The sequence below is a fragment of the Pyxicephalus adspersus genome, chromosome 3, assembly GCF_032062135.1.
Source record: "Pyxicephalus adspersus chromosome 3, UCB_Pads_2.0, whole genome shotgun sequence".
NCBI classification, from domain to species: Eukaryota; Metazoa; Chordata; class Amphibia; order Anura; family Pyxicephalidae; genus Pyxicephalus; species Pyxicephalus adspersus.
The window spans coordinates 110367860-110389116 of record NC_092860.1 but is presented as its reverse complement, the minus strand read 5'-3'; the positions used below and the strand labels follow the sequence as shown (position 1 = coordinate 110389116).

Sequence of the window (21257 nt, the reverse complement as noted above, 5' to 3'; positions counted from 1 at the left end):
CATGTTGTGTGTGTTAAGTGAGACAGATCTGGCTATATTACACTTCTTAGGATCAAATCTTTAGGATATTCTTTGGATCAAATAAGTTGGTAAAATACGACTGGAACGTTAAACATTATGATGATGATCTACAATATTCCTTTGATTTAAAACATTGCACTGGGGCTGATTATTGAACACTGGAAGCAAAATGATTTAGCTTTCCAGATTTCAGGCTTACCCTAACTCCTCTGTATTTGCTGATTTGTTACTATGAACTATAGTCATGAATTTCCTTTTTTCAATGTTTTATTAACATCATTTCCTCATTCTGCTATAGCAGTGTTGTAGGTTAACTTAATAAATTAGGATTTAGCATTTCCTAAAAAAAAGAGATGCTTTAAGTATGATTTGCTGTAGTTCATAATAATCCCTGTCTCTCTAAGCAGCTGCAGCATGCTCCAGAGATACCTTTGATCTCCATGGGTGGGCTGCTGGGAAACCCAATGGCTTGACCAGTAATCTCTCTTGGAGGTTAGTGATCATGTGATAACCATTGTCGGGTTCACAAAGAACAGAGAAAATTTGTAAAGAATCGTTTCCTGCTGCCTTCTATATTACATCTTCCTTCACTAACCAAAGCTGCAGCTGTTAGAAAAGAGGAGATCAGCCAAATCTCATTTGTTAAAAAAAAAAATACATTATAAAATGAATAAAGTTCTTCTTTTATTTTAATTCAATAAACTAAATTGTGAGGTGGTTGGTTTTTTCTTAAAGTTGGTGTTTAACTTGAGACAGTGTTAGTTTTTTTTTTTTTTTAATTCATTCATTTTAATTTCAAGCTTTTGTACTTGAAGCACAGTTTCACATAATTCTTACCATATATAGCATTTATTGCATGTCAGTACTGGATTCCTCCTCTGGTACACAGATGCCAACATTTTCAGATTCTACCCAGAGAGGTGGCACCAATCAGATCACAGATCTCCTAAATAATGCATAATTTAAAGGGGTGTCTCTCAGCATTCTAGAAGCATGTCATTACTCTCTGTGCTCCATTATTTTTATCATGCTGCTTCTTTTGTTACCATCTTCTGCTCATTCCTTTGACCTTTGGATTGTACCTGACTCTGACATTGCCTATTGCTTTGGTACCAGGATCTATGGCTGGTCTCGTCAGTTTGTATGAGGGCCAAATCAACTATTGTCGGATCTTGAGAGGACCCCATCTCTAGACAACTAGCAGGAAATGTGCATTTCTTTCAGATTTGTTTTGTTACCTTGTGAAGCAATATGTACTCAGCATCCAGGTCCCCTGTTGGGTCTGTATCTAGTGGAGAAGACTAGATTGCAGTTGAATCGATTTGTTGAATTGCCAATAGAAAGTTTCTTTTTCATTACATAGACACCCTCCTTCTATAAAAAGGAAAATAGAGAGGAGACTCAGGGTCATGGTTTTAGGTGTATGTATGTAAAAGAATATTATAGGCATGGTAGTATATTTCACTTTTAGTAGTATAATAAAGTTCTGGAGTGTGACAATTTTTAATAAAAATAGAATTCACTAAATTACTACACTCATTAAAAACATGTTTCAATTTATATATCTCATTTAAAATGTAACAGAAAGTATCACAGTTAATTAACACCAATTGACTATTAAGAGTGTGAAAAAAAACTCCAACACTCACCCCTTATTCTAAATGGCTTTGTCTTTTAGAAAACCTCATATATTGCTTATATGGGCTGAAAGGGACTTTCTTGAAACTAAATTGTAACCCATTTACACAACTTTTAATGCCAAACTATATACATATTTCATGACAAAATCTCAGCGGAGTGTTTTATTCACCTTAATAAACTGGAAAAGGTTGGGGTATAAATACAACCAGCAGTACTAGTGAGCTATCGTATTCAGTTACAGTGCAAGTCTCCTGTGCACCAGATAAGATTTTAGTTTAAAAAGAAGTTGTAAAAAAAAGAGCTAACTTTGGCCAATGTTTGATTCAAACTGAATAGAGATAAATCAGAAATGTTTGAATCTGAACAGCAACACTAGTAATGAGGTACCCTGGGAAGGGGATGCATAAAAACCTTTTATATTACTTAACCTCCATCTGGTTGCTCGAAGTATGGAAAAACTAGTGTCCTTCAGCACGTAGCTGTTTATAAAAGGCTTACGGCCAATCTTTTTTTGCTCTGTGTCAAATGGTATATGGACTGTTACCAACATAGTATATTATTATTATTGTTTTTTTTTTGGGGGGGGGGGTATATTTTTGATGAGGTAGGAGTAAATGACATGGGTGTCATGCTTAGTTATCGTTTTGTGGCTTTTTAAAAATAATACACAATCATGTGTAAGGAACTCTAAAAAACATAATTTTGGATTGCATTTATTTGGAAGTCTTTATTTCACTGAGGTAAATGAATTATTCTTTGTAAATAATAATTCCCTTTGGTACATGTCACAGATACAAGTTAACCTGGTACACAAAATATGGGGTAGAGCTGAATGTCATGGGAGGTGATAATTGATTATTTGTTCAACTACAGTTATGATTTGGTCAAATGAAGAAGTCAAAATCTGCAGAAATAACAGAGGTCTTACAAAATCAGTTCCATCAGCTTCTGTACAGTCAGTATCCATATCTACATCAGCATCATTAACTCCATGGAACATTTTCTCATCTGAATCACTGCAAGAGCTTTCTGAGGGAATATTTCTTTTACATGTCTGATCTTTACAACAGTTTCTGCATTATTCCTTTCCACTATTATTTCAGGGCATTTTGTATTTGAAAGGTTTTAAAAGCATTTAATTTCACACTTCATAAGGAGTTTTAAACATCAAAGATGAATAACAATTCTTACCTCGACAACTGCATTACAAAGCAACTGCTATCCTTTAAAACTGAACATTTTCTAAATTCCTAATTGGTACAAGATTCCCTCAGGTTATCATTTCGTAGTTCAACTGTATTTTGTTTTACATATCAGTTGTCTACGTCGTGTGGAAGCAGCATGTGCCATATATATTTTATAGTGCTTTCGGGGAAGTTAAGTATGATGATATATTTATTTATTTTAGTTTAATCACTTTGTACTTTTGAGGTTGGTTCAATTGTACAAGGAACAGTACTTTCACAGTTTAACAGTTCTATCCCTGCTGATCCAGACACTTGTGGGATAATCATTTTTAGACTCTTACAGTACTACTCTCCCATTGAAGCCTTTGTCTTTAAAACAGAAATGTCTGTAGGGGGATTTTCTAACATTTAGATGTGAAATAAAGAAGAAGAGAAAAGCTGGCCCTAAACGGCTTAAAAGAAACAAGCGATAGTCCCGTTTTCAAACAATTCTTTAGATTATTGGGCCGTTTGTCATGGCCCTGACCTGGAGGCAATAATGAGATCCTCAGGAAGCCAGAGATATATGATATTGCACAGTTGGAAAATCACACTGTAAGTGGACACTGATCCTACTTACTTCTTTAGAGTTTAGAGTGGAGGGAAGAATTGGAAGAATCACATGTGCACTGCTGTTGCATGAGATAAGTCATGCTGTCATCATGGTTTATCAGTATACTATTATTTTTTTTGCTGTCCATGTTAAGATAAGCGAAGGGCAGCAGGGAAAAACGTGTTGCTATTTCTTTTCCAATGTTATTTTAGTACCTCTACACAACAGTGGATTGTAGAATGAAAATGATAGTTTACTGTTTTTGTAAATTGACTACCCAATAACCCAATATATTGCACCTCAGTTTTGCTCTGTTTGCATCAAATTTGGTTTTATCAGAAAGTGGGAATTAATTTCCCCAATCATTCTAAGATTTTGTACCTATTTTTAGATTATCAAATATACCTAACTGTTAAAGGAAGGGTTAGACCACTGCCAGTGGAAACTAGTTCGTCTACACTGGTATATCAATGTCACTTTTGGCATTTTGTAACTTGGTACACTATGGGGCTGATGGGGCTGTATATGATATTAGCCTTTTCATTGCTACTTGAAAACATTCAACTGGCTGTCAGTATATTAGAAACACAACGCAGAAGTGTGATGAACATCCTTCTATGGAACTGACCACATGATAAAATTGAATTTAAGTTCACAGGAATACATTGCTTATCCCTATTACTAGTTTGTAAATTGTACCCTTTTGCTTTACCCAATTTTTATACCTATGAGAAGATAAAAGTCTCCCTGCATGTATTTCCCTTAGGAATATTAACATAGAGAACTAAACACTTGAGGCAACTATCATTCTGCTCTTTAAAGAAGCTCTAAAACCAGTTCACACTTCTCACACTTTTTATTTTTAAGCCCTTGACTTGTTTGATTTAATGACATCCGTTTGCAATCAGATTTTTTGGCATTTTAAACATCATCAACATTAGTATTGTTCAGGACTAGCAATTTCATGGTGTTTGACTTTTTAGAATTTTATTCTTGACTACACAAAAGCACAAATTGCCCAAAATACATAAAACCTTTTTTATATTCTCCTAAATGTAATTTTTGCATGACCCATCCTTTAAAGTACAGTCTTTGTATGAAAAAGAAAATTATTTACTAATCTAGATATACATAATTCTTATTACTTTGGGGCAGTATATGAATTATGTAAAGATAATTAAAATTTTGTTCTCTCTATCTTGATAGGCATTAATAAACTTAAGCATAAATCACTGTGGATTAGTTCTATTGAGGAACATGGTAAAGGTGCCACTGCATAATAAATCAGTTGCCTTTAGCTATTTGCCAAGATGTGACACTCAACTAAAACAAATTATTAATATTTAGATTCTTGATTAATATATTCCTTGGAGTTTCTCCTGTGCAAAATGGTTTATGATTTTTTTCTCATATTTTTTAATATATCCTAGTTTAACAACAAGGAAAAAAGTGAGTCATTATAAAACAAAGGGCCTGCTTTTCAGTTAACTAGGAAGAAGGTTGCGTATGTCAGACTGGACAAAACCAATAGGATTTGGCATGTAATGCCTTGAAGCTTAAATTTGCATGTGATAAAACATCTAAGCCCCACTAGGTAATATTGTTTCTGACCTGGTTTCTTTTTTTAGTTAGGGAAGCTTACACTTGGTGATACATTACTTGTCCACCATCATACATCCAGGGCAAGGTGGCAGGCTGGATAGAAAACACGGAGGTATCTCCATTTCCCCTCGCATGCATGCTGATAGTTAGTTACTGCATCATTAAGAATACATTTCCCTGTTACATGTCTCTAACCATGCTGTCTACTGTATGTGCAACTTTTCAAACCATTCAAATGGTAAGGGAAATCTCTTTAATGGCATTGTATTTTAATGCTTCTATACCCTATACCAACAACAACAATAAAGTTTAGGCTTTAGATGTATTTTTAAAAAAAGTGGATTTAACATGAACCTGTAATATACCTAAACTGGAACTACTGTAAACCATCAAAACATAGTAAAGCATTAAAATAATACATAATTGGAAAGCAGGACAGCAAAGTTAGAAAGCATTGTTTGGTTTAAATAATATTTTTGCTTGAACCATTCACTTTTGGGTACCTCTCCTCCATTTCTTCCAATATGACTTCTCAGTTTATTGACTTATAAGTCTACTTTCCAGCCAGTAACACACCTCCTATCCTTGGGCCACATCCTACCTACCTACCCTACCACTTCTACGTAAATACTTTATTTTCCTAGAATTGCTCTGAGACAGACCTTGTCTGGGATTGCAATATGGCAAAGGAATTTTGCTGCAAAAATATCAGTATTAGACAAGAATGGATACAGGTACTTTCTCTTTAACACTGAAGTGTTGCATATTGAATATTTTTGGCCATTTTGATTCACTTTATAATGATAACACAGATGCATTTTAGCTTTTTGCTCTATCACAGTGAACAACACTGTTATTGTAACAAGTGTCTAGTTTTGCTTTACCAGATCAGCTGCATATGTATGTCTTTCTCTTATCTTTTTGTTCTTGTTTCACGCTTTCTCCATTCGTTGTCTCTCTCCTCTCTAAAATAGTATATTGAAAAGCCGTTATAACCATCTACTTCTTAAAAAACTTTATCAACTTTGTCTTCTTTTCTCCCTCATACAGCCGCATTATGTTCTGCTATCTACAAACTTGACACAAATTCTCACTCATTAGTTGAATAGCTCCCCTGCACCTTCACTGAACAATGTTTCTTTTGCTGTTGCTAGGCTACCAGCCCAATAGAGATCTGATCCGTCCAAACAATTCCTAAGGATGCTTGGGTAGATGGAGGGGCAAACTTCAATTAACCAAACAGTGACTGAAGCACCAATGTTATTGTGTGTATATATAAATATATATATATATATATATATATATGTATACCATAGAATTGAACTTCCCTTTTAGGGCAGCACCTTCGTAGCTTTATCTCATTTTGAAAACAAAATAGTGAAATATTAATAAATGTTTCCCACTTTGCAAGTTATTTTGGACTATCGACCTGGCTTGCAAACCAAAGAATGAGGTCCAGCAAATTACAAAGTTTAAAAGGAAACTGAATTTTCATTATTCTCTTGTAATTACGACTATATACTCCATTGGCTCCAAACTGTGTACAGAAGTACAATATACTTTTTACTTTGGAGCTTCCAACAAAATTCATTTGTCATGCTTGGTTTCTTGCAATGCTTTATTTATTTTGCAAGTCTTGTAAAAAGGTGACACTTTCTTCATAGGTTTGTACAATGTATGAATCAATTAACAGCGTTTGTAACAGCGTAATGATTTCCCTTAAATACTTAATGCTGAGGGTAGTGATGTCAGTATCCTAAAAGTTTGTTGGATTCACTTTTAGAAGTATTTTATTCCTGCTAAACAAAACATTGTATAGTACATTGTATCATTGGTTGTGTGTAAACAATCCCAGATGAGAATAGTTCTTCCCTAGTTACTAGGTGAGAAGATACTGTAATTACTTTAATACTACTATGTTATATAAAATATTTTTTAACCAAAGTTTAAAGTAATAATAGTAATATTATATCAATAGTAGTAATATATCAATGTTTTTTTCATTTTAGTCATTTAAATGCTTGTTCTCCCCAAGAATGCATTCACTGTAATGCATTGCATTTTGGTGCATTATAGTGTACCAAATGCCAAGAAAAATATCTGTTATCCTTCCAGGAACCTAGTTTTCTTGTAATCAAATGTGCACTATACTGAAAAATCAATTTTATCAGCCTTCCCAGGTTTCTTTGTGTATTGCAATGGTGTACTGGAATGCAATTGGTATACTGCAGTCTACGCAATGTAGATGATGTGCAGGGGTGCTCGAAGTTAATTTCAGGAAAGCAACTATGCATTTTGTTTTTGCCCTTTTCTTTATTTTTTCTCAGGTGTCCAAGGAACCTGGTGGGGAAAGAACTGGATGGGTGTACTGTCCCAGGCCAAGATATTTTATTATGTTTTAAGGCTGCAGGAAATGTTGTATTGTCTGGCTTTTCAGTGTTTTTTGGAAAGATAAGGATTTTTAGGTTCCTGGAGCCTGACCAGTAAAAAAGGGTGGGAGGGCTTCCTTGATCCACTGGATTCATGTCCTGATTTTCACCTGTGCAAGTGAAGCACAGGTGTGCTATTTATTCAGGCAGCATTAGGCAGCCAGGAGCTCAGTCCGGCCCCAGAGATGTGAGGGAACAGAGCGTATGAAAAACCTTGCACTAAATGTGAGTTTGCTGTATTGACTAGAAGCTGACTTTATTTCCGTTACATTCTAGTCAGTCAAGAATGCAAGTAAATCAGTTAGATGCTAAGCCGAGCCACTGTTTTAATTTGTTACTGTTTTATTAGCGATCCTGCAATAAAGATACAAGTCGGAACCTGTATTTAATTTCAAGTGTGTTTAGACCACACTGAAGCTCAGTTGCTGCTGGTGATCCCGCAGGTGAAAAGAAAACACATTCGTCCAACACATCTAAGAACAAAAAAGCTGCAATATACTATTTGTTTTTTTGTAAAGCAGACCTAAACTAAAAAGAAAAGCAAAACACCACCAGGAGGTAGTATTATTTGACAAAAGAGACATGCAATGTTGTCATGTCAGCAAAAGTCCACCGGTTAAAAGGGCAGCTCCCTTGGAGGCAGAAATGACAAATCCTGGACCTGACATCATTCCAGGTTGACTGCATAGGGTTAGTATATGCCATATTCAGCAAGTATGCTTTTCAGTGTTTACCACCCACCAACAAGTTTAATTCTACTTTAAGACACACTTTGGCATACATTTTCAGACTTTCAATCTATTTTAAATCATCTGAGGGTAACACTGTGAGTGACACTATAACTAATGATTGTGTAATTTTATGTCACTTAAAGTAGAACTAAACTAAACTAGTGAAAAATTGCAACAAGACAGGTTGTTTATTGCAAGGGACAGGTGATATAGCTACTACAATAAAATAAACGTACCTGTCTGATGCAATTTTTTACTTACACTCACCTGTTCTTGCTGGGTGATACTATATTCACGTGGTCCTCCTCTGGGTTCCAGATCTTTGACAATCTTGATTTGGTCAGGCCACATTAATATAACTCCCACGTACGCATGCAGGATTGTTTATTCTCTGCATCTGGGGGTATGCCAGGATACCTGGCATTGTGCATTGTGGAAAAGATTGCGAACAAGCAGGCAGAAGGGCATCACTTATCTCTTCTGTAATAATGAACCTGCATGCTTAAAGTTTTTTTTTATTTAGGTTTTGTTCCACTGCAAGTTCTCTGGCACAGCTTCCACTCCAGTAACAATGAACAGTGCAGTTGCAACATATTCAAATTCCACTCCAAATCATATAAGGCTATTATGGCACATGAATATTGTTTTTATGATCAAACCCTACTGATATACAGCTATGAAACCCAAGGATTAGCTCCAATGAATATTTCAAGACAAAAGGTAACATTTTTGGAGTACTGATTTTGAAATGACCTTTTTTAGATGTTTTCAATAAAATGACATAATGAACAATTGTTATTTTTTTTTTAGTTTAAATCCACTTAAAACAATCTCAGTCTTGTTACATGGTCAATATGGCACAGTGGTATGGCTTCTTTGTCCTGAATGTCTTTAGGTGCCAAGTACAGAAACATTACAATAAAATACTTCAGATGGGAATGAGCTCTTTCAAATACATAATTTTGAAACAAGAAATTGAATGATTTACCTAATCTTTACCTAACATTGCAAATGAAGATAGACAGTTTAATAACCAGGGCAGCTATCAGTTTCTATCATGTTCATGCTCAGAACCACTAAATCAAAATTTCTGACAAGAAATCGAGCAGTTAACCTAACCAATAGCTGGAGAGTGGCGTGCCCTCCGCAAACATAATTGATTAACATAGTTGCCGTATTTCCTACTGTTTTGTCAAACAAAGGTAAAAACAGTAAATTGACCTAAACAAGTTTGGAATTAGAGCAGGGGAAAGAGCTACAATTTCATACTTGTCTGGGAAAATAACATTACTTCAAAGGTGTAGCTGTGCATTACCAGTAGTTGTATATCATTATAGGGCACTGATGTCCCTGATGACTAAGCTCCATTATTGTTTGGGAACACAAAACAGAACCACTACTTGTAGTTTATTTTCCATTTTTTTCTACGTTACTTTGAAGTCTAATTGTTAAAAAAGCAGAAATTGTGTTGACTTTTGCCCCAGTTGTATCTTCAAAGTTTTTTGGAGATATATAGAAGGTGTAAACTTTAAGAAACAGTCTGACCTTTGAATGAGATCCTTCCTTTCTATCTCTCCTATATGAAACTGAGCAGAGACTAGTAAATTACAGTTACAGAGATGGGTATTCTATATGTGAATGTTTACTGGACATAGGTCACACATATCATAAGGTGCAGCTTTTATTATTTTAACTCCCACAATTCACAAGACCATCCCAAACCCACCAGTTCATTGATTATTTGGTTCTCTTTTTTAATGCTGCATTCATTTAGAACAATTTTTTAGCAGTTTGCCACATTGATGTAGTCTGTAAATGGTGTCCTTTTGCTTTACATGTTTTTATCTATAAGAAGATAAAAATATCCCTGTGTGTATTTCCTTTCGGAATATTTATTTAGAGAACTAAACACTAAAGGGAACTGTCATTCCGTCCTTTAAAGAGACTCTGACACCAGTTCACACTTTTTATTTTTAAGCCCTTGACTGGCTTGCTTCAATGGCACCAGTTTGAAATCAGACACCTCTAAGATCATTCAGAAATGATTGACAATGCAATTATTTGCAGATGACCATCATCTGATCTGCAGTTAAGCTGCTGGCAAAAGTCAATTCAAGCAAACAAAAGCCCATCAGCATATATTGTAAAAACCCAAGCATAAACCAAGATATTTTTTGTCCTCAAAATGCTATTACAATAAGAATCCTGGTTTATACTTGGGTCTTACCCAATGAAATGTCCTAGTAACTGCACTTGTCTTCGGTGCTGGGGTTTGACAGATCAGGGCTGTTGGATAGAAGTGCAGTTGTTAAAGAGTTTGTTGGACACTTCACATAAAAAGATTGCAGCAATAACTGGTGGCCTCAACCCTGCACAAAAGGTTATTTAGTAGTAACTGACTCATCATAACCAAAGTACAAAACAAATATTCTGTAAAAATCTGGAAAAACATATACAAACTGTGTCCATGTGAAAACAATTTTTTTAAAAATGTGATGGATGAATATATTTATACACATTACTTTTGTTGACATATCTATTATTTACTGTTTTTAACATTAACAGTGATGGCCATATTTAGTGTGTTAGGTTTATACTTGAGTCAAAGCAACAATGTTTCCTGTATTCTCAGTCAAAAATGAGTACCTTGGTTTATATTTGGATCGTTTTATTGTCAAGAATTTACGCCAACACTTTTTTTATACTTCTAGATTGATAGATGTCCTCAGTTTCCTATTGTGCAGCAATTCAGGGAGAATTGCATTCTTCTGTTTGACACCTCCCCCACATCTATTATGTCACAGTTTATGTCCATACTGAGTGCTTGAATCATTCCAAATTTTGTTTTGATCATGGAGCCCTAACAGATTTAAAAAGAATCACCCCAGAGTGTTCTGGGCTGCAGGATGAAAAAATTAAATTAGAGCTTACTATTTGCAAGCAGCTCCTGCTGTCACTTTCTTCTGTATCAGCATGCGTCATTACAGAAAGCCATGGCTACTACTACACGCAAGATTCATCTCCTGAGTTTATCCAGAGCTGCCTGCAAGTGGAGAGACTTGATATACTAAAAAACAATACAATTTAAAAGTAAACTGGTACATAGGTGACTGGGATTCTTTAAATATACAGATTTCATAGGCATTCAAATTATTTTATGTTTCATGGATTGGTTCTTTATTACTTGCTGTTATGGCAGATTAGCATTTTAAACCCAGTTCCAGCTAAAACATGTTTGAATTGCACTGTAATGTGTTGAAGCACACTTGTATGTTTAGGCTGTCATTCATAATGAACAAGTAAAAAACATATACTATAAGAGCAAGAGAAAAAAAACTGCACAATTTATATTGTTAAATAAAAAAATGCATGAAATTTGAAATCATTCATATCATCTAGGCTAAAAAATAGAGCAGTTTGCACGGTATCAGTGCTTAAATTGCATTCTGGGGTGCTTTCCCAAACTCCTACATGCAATGTGCATATCTGAACCTAGACACCTTATCACTGTTCTGAATCAGTGCTTCAAAACAGTGGGACTTAATTTACCCGTGATTCTTGGCTTACCGATTTAAACAAAGCCTTACACCTGCTCTTTCTACAAAGCCAAAGCTTTTACAAGGGCAAAAACATCCAATATAAATGAAAGTAAGCCATGAAAGCAAGTAGGAAGTAAGATAAAAATAATCTTAAAAAAAAAAAAAAAACACTTTAACAGCAGTACTAAAAACTTTGATTTAGTGAGACAATTTTGTGGTAATTTATAGAAAACACGAAATTAGAACTCGCTTGTGTCAGCTTTTTTTTATTTTCTAACCTCAGTGCTAATAGAGCCAGATGGACTCAAATCTAGCTAGGCAGCTTAAGATCTATTTGCAACCTGCCACACATGGGTCTTTTTGTAGAAGAAATCAGGCTCTGATGTAACAAAATAAGCTCTTTTGCTAGTAAAAGCAATTGATGGCCAACAGCGTAAAATCACTTTAGTGTATTTGACAACATTATTACTTTATGATCGCTGCTGTGTAAAAAAAAAAAAATAAATAAAAATACAATAAGGGTTGTAAAAGCATACATTTTAACAAGGACAGCGGAATATTAAATTGCTCAGACAAACTGAGGTTTGAAGGAATGATTACATACTTTTATTTTTGGATTGATTTTGGCTTAGTGGACAATCTTTTTTTTATCCCTTGTTAAAGAATATCTAAATGCATTTTCCTGTTTTCACTGTGCACTTTATATATTATGAAGCAGTTTTCATGGATCTGTTTAATATTTGTTGGCACAGGGATTGAATAATTTTTTCATGGCACTGCAAAGAGCCTGTGTTATATTAGTGAAGATAACCTATAATCTAAATAGGGGAGCAGTCATTGCTTACTTTTTTTAAAGGTACAAGCTCAAGGATTGTCATTGTGTCTACTTTTGCTAAAAAATAAGGCAGTCATGTGAAACAAGCATGAAGGCTGTGCTTTTATCAGTTTCAGACATTGTTGGCTGTGTTCAAGGTCACTGATTCGTTACTTAAGCTAGGAGTTACATTTTTGTATTAAAAGTTTAACTTAAAGAATAACTAAACCCCAGAACAGTACTATATGTTTATTCCTTAGATGTGGTGACTGCTTTAGATTTCACTTTGCAGACTCAGAGTAGAAAAAAAACTTTTGACCTTGTCAGTGTTCTTTCCACTTCCTTTAAGCCCTGTACAGACATCCAATGGACGTCAAATGATTGTCGCTGGAAACAATCTTTTGTGATCATTTCCAGTGACAAATAATTGAATAAGTACTGTACATACAGTGCCATTCTGTTCTTTGAAAGTGGGGAGGACAAGTGAGTGGCTCTTCACTGTGCACATGGCAGATTTTCACCGAAGCCAAGCAGGACTGTTTGGGCTAGAATCATTTGATGTGTGTAAGTGAAAGCAAAAACAATGTTATCTTCTTTTTTATAAAATACTTAGTTCATCATACCCCCCACCCCTATGTAAGAGAGCTTTACAAAAGCAAGTCTAAAGTCTAAATAAAAATAATTACAGTACTCATTGTTCTTTGAATATTCATTTATTGGTTTGACAAATAGGACCTGTGTGCACCTGAAGCACTATGTTGGTTGCTATTGGACCACAATAAAAGGTTATTTGAAGGACTGTGAGTGCTGACATTTTTTATTAGGATTTATACAGTGCAACAATTGTTGAGCACCACACACAAAAGTTGTGCAGAATAGTATATTGGTTACGTTTGAAGTTCAGCCTGAGTAAAAATCATGGCTCCTAACAAAAATACAGTGGCACTGATTTATTAAAGTTCTCCAAGACTGGAGATAATACACTTTCATCAGTGAAGCTGGGTAATCCAGCAAACCTGGATTTCCTAAAAGTCAATAGCTATTTGTTAACAAATGTTTTCAATCCTGGACCAGATCGATTCCAGGTTTGCTGGATCACTCAACTTCACTGATAAAAGTGTTTTCTCTCCAGCCTTGGAGAACTTTATTGAATCCATCCCAGTGTGTGAGCCCAGCCACCCAGGGACAGGAGGTTTTACTGCAGGATTATTAAAAAATTTAAGGCAAGCCTCATTTATTGGCTAGTAAACTTCAATATATAAACTTTCCTGCATTGAAAACCCTCCAATTGTGCAAAATTACCTAAACGCCTGAGCTGTATTAGTTGAGGTAGGTCATTATTGCAGAAAGGGACAGGCAATGTGCCTTTTGCAATAAAATGTTCTTTACTGCCTGATCATTGTCCTCTTCTGTCATAAAATGCTGAGCTGTGCATTTGCAGGAAATTGGGATACTTCATTCTTTGATTCATTTAAAAAAATCACTTGCTACCAAAATTTCCCAGCCTGACACTATAGCTAAGTACACACATGCAATAAATGTTGTTGGAAAAGATCTTTCACGATGAATGAGTACAACACCGTTCTGCTCAATGGAGAGGGGAGGGGGAGAATGACAGAGCGGCACTACGCTGCGTTCTCTCACCTTCACTTGCATTACGTTCGTTTGTTGTCCATCGTCCGTAGGACAGTCGCTCAGATGATGGACAAAAGCACTGTACACATGCAAGATTCTGGGTCCTGAGCCGAATATCAGACGAGAACCATTGCACATGTATACCGAGCCTATGATGTCCTACACACATCGCAATGCTATAACATCACTAAAATCATGCACCGGAGCTGTTCTAGAACAGTTCCACCACCCCAGATGCAACCCTCCCATTCCCCCTCATCCTTCAACCAGGCAGGTCAGCATGAAACCAAGCGAGTCAGCAGTGTGGACTGAAGATTTGTGTGGGTTGTACATGATCCAGAAAGATCCCCCTATTCCCTTAACCTCCCTAGCGGTACATTTCTGTCTGGATTTATATCTAAAAGCGGTACATTGTTTTTCATGAAATTTTATTTTACAATATAATATATTAGTATGAGTATAATAAAGTTTGAAACACAAAATTATGTAAAATTAAGGCAGTGAGCAAGCACTGGGCGCCTCCATCTTTGCTCTTCTCTTATGGTCCTTTTGCTACATCACTCAATCTCGCACTGCTCAGATGCGAGATCAGGTGACGTAGCCCACTGTTGCATTGATGCAAGATATTGCAAGACCATATTACCAAACTGCATGGAATGAAAGAGTATTTTATATAATGGATGAATAATAAAGGATGCCTATTCTACTTTTGCATGGCTTATGTAATAAAAAGAAAAAAACGAGAACAAAAAGAAAAAAAAGGACCTCCTAAAACAAGGGTGTCAAACTCAAATACACAGAGGGCCAAAATTAAAAACTTAGATAAAGTGGCGGACCAACCATGAAATTTATTGAAAAAATTGAGGAAATTTTTCCTTCTCATTAGATATAAACCCTTTTCATATGGAAACAATGAAAAAATAGAGAAAGAGGCATACATTGTGTTTTTAATTTTAGTTAAGAAAAAATCATATGCCTTTTTCTCTATCTGTAGCCTTCTGAGTTAAATTTCAATGGTAACCTTTTTGCACAAGCTAACAAAAATAATAACAAAATTCTTCTATAAAAATCCAGTTATTCAAGTCCATGCCTTGGGGTAGCAAGGAAACTTACAGCTGAGGGGGAGTGCTGGAAATGCAAGATGCTGCCAATGCGGAGCTAAATCTTATGAGTTGCCTGCCGCTGAATCTCCCTCCTCATTGAAATAGTGCTGCTACTAAAATTCCCGGCATTATTTGTGTCTATAAAACAGTCCAATGCGGGCTCACGCATAGGCAGAGAGCCCGCTGGTCCATAGACGTGAGTGATGCCCGGAATTTCCGTAGCAGCGCTATTTCAATGCAGTGACGGGCCAGCTGCAATTCCTATTTAGGATTCCTTTGGGGGCCAAAAAAAAGGATATTGGGGCCAGATCTATATATAAAACATCATAATCATCCTTTGTTTAATACCTCCTTACATCACTGATCTAATAGCAGTGTTCATGATGGGTCTGTACAAATCTTTAATGTGGCCTGCACAATGTCAGTTAAATAAAACATTTAAGAGATAGTTTTGAAATGGCTGTTAAGATACCCCCCGGACATCTGAGGAAGGTAAGTCATTCAAATGTCCTCAAGGACATGCTATTTGTTAACCTTCCCAGTTTGGATGAAGAAAGAAAACATTTTTTATTTGCATAACAACATGCATGGTTTATTTCTAAACCTTAGTTTATACTAGTGGAATAAATTATAGCGCAGCATTCTATCTAGCCATTAATTAAAAGTTGAAATGTGTATTTATGTTGGTTTTCTTTTGTTTTACCTGCCCTAGAAACCACTTCACAGGTCATCACTAGCATGCAATTGAGCTTTCTTATGAGTCTCTTCAATGTCAATGGGCAATTTAAAGCCAGACAAAGCAATGAAATAGGAAGTTGTTTATCTAATTAGTGCCTGCAATTGTGTTGTTAAAAGAGACAGCTTCATATTTGAGGAAATATATACCTCACATTCATCAATTAAGCTTTAGAGGTTTTCTAATCAAGCTTCTGCAACAGCAAAGCGTCTTCATGTACTAGGTGCTATTATAAGTGAATTCTAGAACTAGCTGTGATTAAAGACTTCTATTTTCACTCTGGGTGTTTGAAATTCCAGGCAGAACATCTGGATCCCTATTTAATAGAGCAGAGTAAAAAGCAGAATGGTTTGAAAACTAGTGTCATTGATTCTAAAACTTGTGCAATTTTTTCTAGCTTTGACTTGTATAGTGCAGCCTAAGAGGCCAGAAAATGATCAGTTTTACTAATTATATGTATTGTATGTGTCCTGTTTTTTGACATAGAATTTTTTTCAGTCTTCGCTGAAGTTTTGTTCTCAATTTGCAAATGAAAGTCGAGAATCCAAAGGCAGTTAGACAACTTGTGTCTTTCTCTTGAGGGCTCATGTAAAGTGGCATTACATAGACATGTTTGTGTAGTGTTCCCCTATAGCCACTATATCGTTTAAAAATAATCAGTCAACATTTCAAGAACCTCTATAAGAACTAGGAAACATACCTGATCATTTCAGCATTTTATATTACAATATTTGTGTAATATAAGTAAAGGTGAACTTTTAAAAGTATTTTGTCATTTTTTTAAATTTAAGATAAAGTGGACAAGGTTGATAACCATGTAAGGTTTTATCTTCAGTTTGAGTCCCTGCTATGGGGATTCACTTTCATTTTTTGCCCTATTACAATTGTCACCTAACATAGTGGGAGAACATCCAAAAAGCTGTCACCAGAACAGGAACAAATGGAAAGACTACCTATGGAGACAACTGTTGCATTGGAAATTGTCTAAGAGGATATCTACTACTTTGGAAAGGTTTATTAGTATATCCTGGTATGGGTAAGGGGCCGGAAGGGAAATCTCTCCAATGAAATATAAACTGCAAGAATAAATACTGTCAGTTTTAAACCTTCCCTATTCTACCAGAAACAAGTTTTGGCCTTTCATATACTTATAGCTTAGTCTACATGGACTCTTTACCAAGCCTTTAACCTGAGCATTTTAAAGTCCATGCACTCCAATGGGCCAGTCTACAGCATTTGGAGGAGGCAGGTTTTTATGTAGAAGTGTTTTTCAATAAAAGTTTACTAACAAGTTTTTCAATTAAACTTTTACAAACTCCTAATAAAAGCAATATAGGCTTTTATAAACACATTGAAAAGCATGGGAGTTTTTAACTGTTTTAAAAAACAGTTCCTGTAGACCAAGCCTTAAGGTGACTATGTAAAAATATATTCATTAGGCAGTAACAAATAATGTAAACCTGTGTTTTGCCTATGAAAAGGAAAATGAGTAAGTTCACATCAATGCCTTTGTCCTGACTATACATACCCAGGTTTCTGGAAGGAGTCTAAAGCTAACACAGGGCTAAAAACTCTCCCCATGTGACTTTACCAGCATTTAATGACTTGTCCAGCACTATTACATAGAATTGGTTCCATGCCCCTATATATCCAAAAACAATGGGTATTTTCTTTTGTTCCCCAAAGCTTCCAACAGATCAGCAGAGGAATAAAGGAAAGGTGGGTATTTACTTTTCAAGCACAGCAATAGCACAGATTTGCCTTAAGGCATGTAAACTCACCTATTGATTGATTTAATTCTCAAACTTTAAATTATTGTTTAAAGCACAATTATTGTTTGCAACAATTGTTTGTAAAGCAACAGAAAAGAGTAAATACATCGAAAAGTGTAGAAATGCCTGCCTGTGAAATGTTACAATAGCGTCCCATTAATATCTCTGTGGGACAATATACAAAAGAAAAAAATTATGAGTGAAATACAAAAGTACTTTGCGAAAGGCAATGAAAACAATAATTAAAATCTTGGCACATTGCCCTTCTCAAAGATACTGTTAAAATAACATTAGCAACCTTGGTAATATATGTTTTAAGTGGTTGTTTTTGTTCTTTTTAAATGTATTAGAAAGAAAAACAAACTGATGATTTTCTGCAAAAGTCCTCTAAAATCTCAGACACAGTTATCGCACAGCAACCTAATCTTCTTTGTTCATAGCTAAATATAACCAAAGCATCAGCTATAATCTGTCCCCATAACCTTGACCTGACTATTCGCCTCTTAGTTAAGTCACTTTTCATTATGTTATCTTTATGTAGATTAAATATTTTGTTCTGAAATAAAAAGAAAATAAATTCTACTTGTTTGCCTAGACTGTCACATTCGGCTGTGATTAAATTTTATTTTTTTTTTTCTGAACTACACAAGCGTGTATTTGTACATTTTGGCTTATTAAAAAAGTTCATATGAATACATTTTGTAGTGTTTATTAAGCACCTGCACCTTGTACCCTGCACTCTTTATTGAAAATCTCAACAATCTCCAGGCATTTCCATAAATGTTTCAAGGCTATAACACCCATCACATGAGTGAAACTTAGAAATTTACATTTGCTGAAAGTTTAGTAAAAAACACATTTTTGCAAACGTTTTGGCAAAATATTAGGAATTATCAAGAAGGTAAAATATTAAGGCTTGTTACTGTTTGATTTTGACTTTTTTAGCAGTTTATTAGATTGCTAAGCATTATGATTTTCAAATGCATTTCACTGTTGAGGAAGCTTTATTGAGAATCTGCTAAATAATATACAAAAAGGGGGAACTTTACCATAATCATTGTTTCCAGGGCTTATTCTGTAACCTATATAGGATGGTTGAATCATTTATTGGTTGCTAGGAGTGGCTGTACATACTCTGTATGTTTGTAGTAATACTTGTGAAACAAGAACTTAGTGAAAATTGTCTGATCATCCTTACCCACTTTAACTAGATTCTCATTCTATGCAGCTGTTAGTTGTATGCAACCATGTCTAATTCATTCTGCCAAATTTACATTTTTTTATTTTTGATTTCAGCAAGAAAGACATCATGAAGTGACAAGAAACAAAGGTAGGTTAAGATGTTTACTTTTGTTAGTGAGCAGATGAAAGTGAGAGGTGTCAAAACATTAGTTGATAGATAGCAAGGGAAATTGGTTTACTTCTGTGTCTATGTGGTTTAGATATTCTAGCATGGTGTTTCACAGCTTCAAGTGTTGGTTAACTAAGGAGCTCTAGGCAGCATGCCCAGAAAACACTCAGTTCAATACAATGACATGGTAGGAAAACAACAGTTTTATTACCATTGACATGAGTATAGCAAGTAAGAGACAAATGTAACAAATAAGTTCACACGTTAAGATATAGCTGCACATCATAGATAACTCAGATACCTATGTAAAATGTTGGGTTTTAGAATAAAAAACAATAATTTTACCAATAATTACTGGGAACTATTGAATGAATATGGAACAGAACAAAAGACTGAAACAAAAATTAAGTTATTGAGAATAATATTTCATTATCATGTAATTACTTTTAGGGATATATATTCAAGCGCGATTTTAATCTCATGCTAGCAAGCAGCTGAAATGATTTTCCATCTGAACAATCTATAGAGAAATGGGGCTCGTAGATTTGGATGTAAGCATATAAACAAAATCTAAGCCTTTTACCCTTAACACAAGACAGTTATGCTAGTGTGCTATGGTTTTAAATCAGTCTCTGTTGTTTGGCCTTTTTTTTTTTTAATGGACTATATGAGTGTGAAATATTGAGCACTGTAATGGCTCATGTCAGTATGCATTCCTGTCCAATGCTCCATTTGACCTGCTTTGCATACAATTGTAACACACCTAAATACTTACTTATAACATACTTTGTGATTTATTAAAGCTCTCCAAGACTGGGAAACTTCATGGGAGATCCTTGTTGATCAAGTAATCCTGGAATGGAACTTGTCAATGATTGAAGACATTTGCCAACTAATAGGAAACATTTTTTTAGGAAATCCATTCCAGGTTTGCTGAATCAACTAGGTCCTCCCATGACAGTCTAGTCTCTTTTGTAGACCTGGAGACCCTTAATAAATCAGGTCCAATGTGTCCAGGAAAGTTCAATGTATTGGACTGCAAAGCAGGCCAAATGCAGCCTCTTAACTGCCATGCTTAATGGTCATATAAAGTCGATTTCTATGAACTCTATGGGATTTTGGCCAACTATTTTTTTTAACCATTAATAAATAAAATAAAAATACAGAAATATGTCACGTTCACATGTCACATTCATCTAAGCAGTGACTTTTTTTCTGTTTTGTCTTGAATATCATAAAAAATAAACAATATGCAAAACCACATTCTTTTTAACACAGTGGATTATTAAAAAGTTATCAGAATAGTTTGATTTGTTTTATATAGTCAAAACTCTTTTAGATTGATTTTGGAACAGAGCTGTCACACTGAATTCATACAATAATAAATGTCTTTTTCTATAGCGAGTCTATTAAAAAAAAACCACTTTATTGAAAACCAGAAACTGCTTGATATGTCTTACACAAACAATAGATGTTCAGGGTTATTATGTATTATTATGTATTATTATTAATATTATTAAATGTTATAGTTAATAGTACAACAAAAAACTTTAGCATCTTGCAGACCTTAATGCAATACCTCTCATTTATGTGTGGTAAGAAAGAATATACGGATTCATAAGGCACGCATTAACCAAGCATTACTGACAGTCTATAAAAAAATGTTGTGGTGCATAGAACAAATGCATTCCATTCTAATAAAGAGGTCATTCAGCTCCTAACAAAAGCTTTAGGGAAACAAATCAAACTTTCCGCCAGAGCCTTAGCTAGGAACTAAGTAGTGAATTTATTCTTTTTTTTTTCTTCAACCTCACTCATGTCTTTCCTTTAATAATCTAAATCTCAAGTTTTATAATTAAATGATTTCTTATAAATTGTTAATGAGAAAATACCTCTGCAACAATACCAGTATGTTTTTATAAACAGCTACAATACAATGGAATGAGTTTTGTACATATTATGTAATTTAAAGCTCATAAAAGCCTTGATGTTTTTTTCTGTGTTATCAAAGGTTGTTTTCCAATTTTTTAACCACCTAAGCGTTACACTAAGGTCTAGATTTCTGTACCAAAAGTGATCCACTGTTTTTCATGAAATTTTTTTT

The 21257-nt window shown here is 34.9% G+C and overlaps 1 long non-coding RNA gene across 1 annotated transcript in view; it reads left to right on the top strand.

Annotated features, from left to right (window-relative positions):
* Nucleotides 1-19153, top strand: part of LOC140326948 (uncharacterized) — an 89752-nt gene extending 70599 nt beyond the window's left edge. Inside the window, exon 3 of the long non-coding RNA XR_011919949.1 lies at nucleotides 19099-19153. This is a non-coding gene — a long non-coding RNA (uncharacterized lncRNA). The remainder of the gene's footprint in view (nucleotides 1-19098) is intronic.
* Nucleotides 19154-21257: the final 2104 nt, after the last annotated feature.